Source organism: Ovis aries, chromosome X, assembly GCF_016772045.2.
Source record: "Ovis aries strain OAR_USU_Benz2616 breed Rambouillet chromosome X, ARS-UI_Ramb_v3.0, whole genome shotgun sequence".
Taxonomy (NCBI): Eukaryota; Metazoa; Chordata; class Mammalia; order Artiodactyla; family Bovidae; genus Ovis; species Ovis aries.
The window spans coordinates 43,646,613-43,652,612 of NC_056080.1; positions in this window are offsets into that span (position 1 = coordinate 43,646,613).

Sequence of the window (6,000 nt, forward strand, 5' to 3'; positions counted from 1 at the left end):
GAAACAGATGCATCCTTATATTCACTACAGCATTATGTATGATAGACAAGATATGGAAAAAACCTAGGTGCCCATCAATAGGTAAAGAAAATGTGATATAGATACACAGTGGAAAACATAGGCAGTATGTTCTTTGAGATAAATCACAGGAATACCCTCTTCGACCCACCTCCTAGAGTGATGGAAATATAAACAATGGAATATCATTCAGGCAGGAGAAAGGACAGCCTGCCATTTGCAACATGTATGGACCTTGAGGACATTATGCTAAGCGAAATAAGTTAGATGAAGAAAGACAAATGCATTACTGCATGATCTCCTATGTGGAATCTAAAAAACTTAAATTCATAGAAACAGATCAGATGGGTGGTTGCCAGAGGCCTGGAAATTGAGAGTAGGGAGAAATGGATGAATGTGGTCAAAAGGTACAAACTTCCAGTTATAAGAAAAATAAGATCTGGGGACATAATGTACAGCATGCTAACTATAGTTAACAATACTGTATTGTATGCTCAAAAGCTAAGAGAGTAAATCTTAAAATTTCTCATCATAAGAAAAAATAACTACAGAAATTAATGGATGTTAACTTACTGTGATGATCGTTTCACAATATATACAAATGTTAAATTATTATGTTGTACATCTTAAACTAACATAATGTTATATGTCAATTATATCCCAATTGCTGTTGCTAAGTTGCTAAGTTGCTTCAGTCGTGTCCGACTCTGTGTGACCCCATAGACGGCAGCCCTCCAGGCTCCCCCATCCCTGGGATTCTCCAGGCAAGAACGCTGGAGTGGGTTGCCATTTCCTTCTCCAATGCATGAAAGTGGAAAGTGAAAGTGAAGTCGCTCAGTCGTGTCCGACTCTTAGCAACCCCATGGACTGCAGCCCACCAAGCTCAATAAAAAATGGGAAAAAAATTAAAATTTTCCATTTACGTAAAAAAAGAGAAACCCATGCCCTTATGGACTTCACATTCTAGTCTATTTATCAACCCTACAAGACACAAAGGTCCTGAAAGGGAATACCGAGGCAGCTCTCCTCAGGAGAGAAGTTCTGTGGTCCATGCTGTGCTGTGCTATGCTTAGTCGCTCAGTTATGTCTGACTCTTTGTGACACTATGGACCTGCTAGGCTCCTCTGTCCATGGGATTCTCCAGGCAAGAATACTGGAGTGGGTTGTCATGCCCTCCTCCAGGGGATCTTCCAACTCAGGGATCGAACCCACGTCTCACGTCTCTTGCACTGGCAGGCGGGTTCTTTACCACTAGCACCACCCATGGGTAGGACTCATCAGAGAGATGGGAGTGACCCCTGAGCACTCTCCTGATGGAACCTGGGAGTGATTCTTCTTCAGGGCAGGATCCATGCTGGCTGATCCAGTGTAGCTTCAGTCTAGACATTGATGTTGGAGCCTGGGTTTCAGCCCAACTTTCCCAGGCATCTTTCTATCAGGTATGTTCAGCTTCTAAAAATCTTTCCTACACTAGGTCCCTTGTCTTACACTAAAGCACTTGTCTCCCACACATTCCCTTATTTCCTTCCGAAGCCCTGGAAGTCAGAAAACACAGTCAGAGGGACAAAGTGTTACCGGGGCCTGAGAAGCTGAGTTTCTGGCCTTTAATTAACTTGCTTCCCTTTCCCAGTGAGCCAGAGCTCCTTGACATGGCCGTCCCTATGTATTCTTTGGAAGGAATGATGCTAAAGCTGAAACTCCAGTACTTTGGCCACCTCATGCGAAAAGTTGACTCATTGGAAAAGACTTTGATGCTGGGAGGGGTTGGGGGCAGGAGGAGAAGGGGACGACAGAGGATGAGATGGCTGGATGGCATCACTGACTTGATGGACGTGAATCTGAGTGAACTCTGGGAGTTGGTGATGGACAGGGAGGCCTGGCAGGCTGCGATTCATGGGGTTGCAAAGAGTTGGACACGACTGAGCGACTGAACTGAACTGAACTGAGGCATTCTGAGGTTTCTCCATATTTTATTTCTGGAAGAGTATAGTAAAAAAGTTACCAGTTGATGGCTTTTTTTCTGACAGTTCACCATCAGCCATTACTGTGCATTTAGTTACCACTTAGTGAGAACCTGCTGTGTACATGTCAATAACTGCATTATGTGATTTACATACATTTCTCAAGAACTATGAAGGGCTTGAGGTTATACCCTCCTTGCAAGCTAATAAGTTAGGCTGCCACACTTTGATGGATGCTGCAGAAGACAGGATCGGAGACAAAGCATAGCTTACTACTCCCAACAGAAGCAGTAGACCCTATCATCATTTGCCTGGTTTCCCAAGGTCCAGTTGCCCAAAGGTGAGGTGGCGAAGGCCAGGTGAAGCCTGCACAGACATAGTGGGTTGCATTCCAGGAGGGGAACCCCAAGCTTAAGGGACCCAAATCTTTTATAATGGGCATTAAGTCTGCCGGACCTTTGCCCTGGACAGAGACATTGTCCTTATTTATACATGACAGCAAGCAGTCTGCCTGCCCTCTGCTCCAGAGGGCAGTATCTCCAGATACTCCAGAGACAGTATCTCCAGTTTCTAAAGCTGCATGGTCCAGAACCAAAGTTCTCTTTTCATGATCCGTGCCTCTGCTCACAAACCCAGCAGATATGCAAGAGACCTATGGAAATTTGTCTCTCAACAATGTTATCCCATTTAAGCTGACATAAGCATTGTTTCTCCATTTTTCAGATGAGGAAAATGAGGCAAGAAGCTAAATTGTTCAGAACTGCACAATGTAGGTGGCAAGGTCTGTGTGAGCCCAAAGCCGGGGCCACATCCTTGAGTATGCAGGGCAAATAATAGTCAGGCACCCACTGTGTCAGACATGGAAGACACCAAGAACTGAAGGGCACAGCCCTGCCTCTGAAAAAGGCTTCCAACTAGGAGACAGAATGTGCCTGCCACACCCCTCAACAGCGTGGGTAGACCTGAGTGGACATCCAGAGTCACCTCTAACCACCTCCAGCACAGATGGTCTTTCCCACTTCTCTCTCCCTTTCTCTCTCTCTCACACACACACATACGCGCACACACGTGCAAGGACAGCTTGCTAACCTATATTTGTTAGAAGTTGTTCTCTCTTTGGTGCTTTCTATTGCTTATCTGCTAGAAGGCAATGAAATAAATAGAGTAAATCAAATACTAATATATATATAATATATATTATATATACTTTTTCATATTCTTTTCCATTATAAGTTATTATAAGATATTGGCTATAGTTACCTGTGCTACACAGTGGGTCTTGGTTGTCCCTCTATTTTATATATAGTAGTGTGTCTGTTAATCTCAAACTCCTAATTTATCCCTCACCCCTTTCCCCTTTAATAACCATAATTTTTTTTTCTATATCAGTGAGTCTAATTCTGTTTTGTAAACAAATTCATTTGTAACTCAGAGGCCATTAAATTCATTTGTAACTCAGAGGCCATTTCTTATCCAGTCTGCCACTTATGGCTATGTGAGTTTAAATAAGCCACTTAACCTCTCTGCATATATGTGAAATGTGGTTAACAATACCTGCCCTGCCTACCTCACAAATTTGTTGGATGAACGAAATGAACATGAAAGAGCTTTGAAAACTACAAAGTGTTACATGACTGAAAGGTGTAAGACATACACAGTCAAATGATTTTCAACAAATGCACAAAAGCAATCCAATGGCGAAAACAAGCCCTCTCAATAAATGGTGGTGGAGTAACTGGACATCTATATGGAAAACTAAATTAACCTTGCTCCCCTACCTCACACTATACAAATGTACAATGTGGGCTTTTTCACAAACAAACACTTCTGGAAACATTACAGATTCTCCAGTAAATAAAATAGACAATTCATCATTAAATATTACTAATGTGATTTAGTTTTGCTAAGTCAACTGTAAATTTATTTATTGTTACTTGAAGGATAATTGCTTTATAGTATTGTGTTGGTTTCTGTATCACAACATTGTTAATCAGCTATACCCCAATACAAAATAAAAAGATTTTTAAAAACAATGCCTTATACTGTTGTCAAGGACCTTAAACACTGATTTCTTTACTTAACTTGTCAGGCTAACCATGTATGTAATAACAGAGCAAAGAGTTAGTTTTCTTATCAAGCAGATAAGATTTACTATCTTTACCTTAGCTAGGTGGAAGAGAGGGGAGCAGGAGGAGAAATTTTCCTACAGTGGATTACATGAACTCTGTGTTTAAATCTTGATTGAAGCAGAGTGGAAAAAAAATTATTGGTGGCTTGGCTCCACTTGTTACTGTTCTGACATCCAGCTGTGGAAGTGCACTCACATTCTGAGATGGAGGGCAGCCCTCAGGCCTTGTCAGGACTGTAGCTTCTTATCAGGGACCCAAATATAGAGCCCCTTCTTTCCCCCAATACTTCTCCGAGATGACATCCAGGCCTCTAGGTGGGCTTTCAAGACTGCACCTGTCCACCCTAGAGAGTTACAGAAATTCCCCACATATCAGGAACTGGGGAGGGGTAATCTGAGTCATGGCTTTTGTCGTTCTCCTCAATTCTCAGGAAGACTCCTCTCTCACAGAGGGAAAGGCAGGAGGAGGGGGAAAAAAAAGGCAAGAAAATTCAACTCAACAAGGAACTTGTTAGACTCTCTCAGTGAAAGTGAATTTGTAACCAATGGAAAATATTCAAAACTTGCATGATGTAGTAAGCAATTGTGCGCTTAGTTGCTCAGTTGTGTCCAATTCTTTGTGACCTTTGGATTGCAGGCTGCCAGGCTTCTCTGTCCGTGGAGTTTTCCAGGCAAGAATACTGGAGTGCATTGCCATTTCCTTCTGGAGGGGATCTTCCTGATCCAAGGATCAAACCACTGTCTCTTGTGTCTCCTGCATCACAGGCAGACTCTTTACCTGCTGAGCCATCAGGGAAGCCCTTGTAGTAAGCAACGGAAAATATTAACAAGTTGTGTCATATAGGAGTTTCACGGTTGTTTTCTCATAGCCCTTAGAGAGTCAGTCTCACAAAATTCGATCTTTATTTATTGTTAAGAATTTTCTAGGGCTGCCAGAACAAAGTACTGCATGGCTTAAAACAACAAAAATTTATTGCCTCACAGTTCTGGAGCTTATAAGTCTGAAATTGGGGTGTTGGTGGGGCCATGCTCTCTCTAGAACCTATGGGAGACCTTCCTTGCTTCTTCTAGCTTCTGCCGGTTTGCCAGCAGTCTCTGGCCTCCCACTCCAGTCTCTGTGTTTGTCATCACATGGCACTCTCCCTGTGTCTCCCTCTCTTCACATGCCCGTCTTCCTTTAAGGACACCACTCATGTTGGGTTAGGGGTCCACGCAACTCAAGGATGACTATGCCCTCCTCATATTAACTAATACATCTACAATAACCTTATTTCCAAATCAGGTCACATCCTAAGGTATTGGAGGTTAGGGCTTCCAAGACATCTTTTTTCTTGCCTGCGAGGGGAGAGATGTAGGAGGATACAATTCAGTCTATAACATTATCAAAGGACATCAGCTCATACAAGAAGTCACACACAGGATCCAAAATACATTTTCCTACTTAGAAGGAAAAAATCTAAACTCAAAAAAAAATCATAAACTGTTGTAAGATGCAGAATTTTGAAAACTTAAAGTTTTACAGAAAGAATTCAAGGGCCAGTTGAATATTCCATTCAGGTTAATAGCATGGAGCATATCAGAATGCAAGATTAAAAAGTTGACAAAGAGAGATCAAAAAATAAAGGTCGTATATTATAGTAAAACAGAAAATGAAACAATAGGTAATATAGTCTAGTGTCAAATCAACTTCTGGTTTCAAGCAGTTTACCATGTCTGCAATGCCATAATCTAAACCATTTTCTTCATTTATGGTGGCATCTGAGTACTTCCTTTCTAAAGTCAATCACAGAATCCCAACATGGTTATATGTCCACATAATCTGATTTAACATGAAATAATTTGTTTAGATTATGTAGTCAGTGCTACATTTAGCTACCATAACTAGAAAAAGAA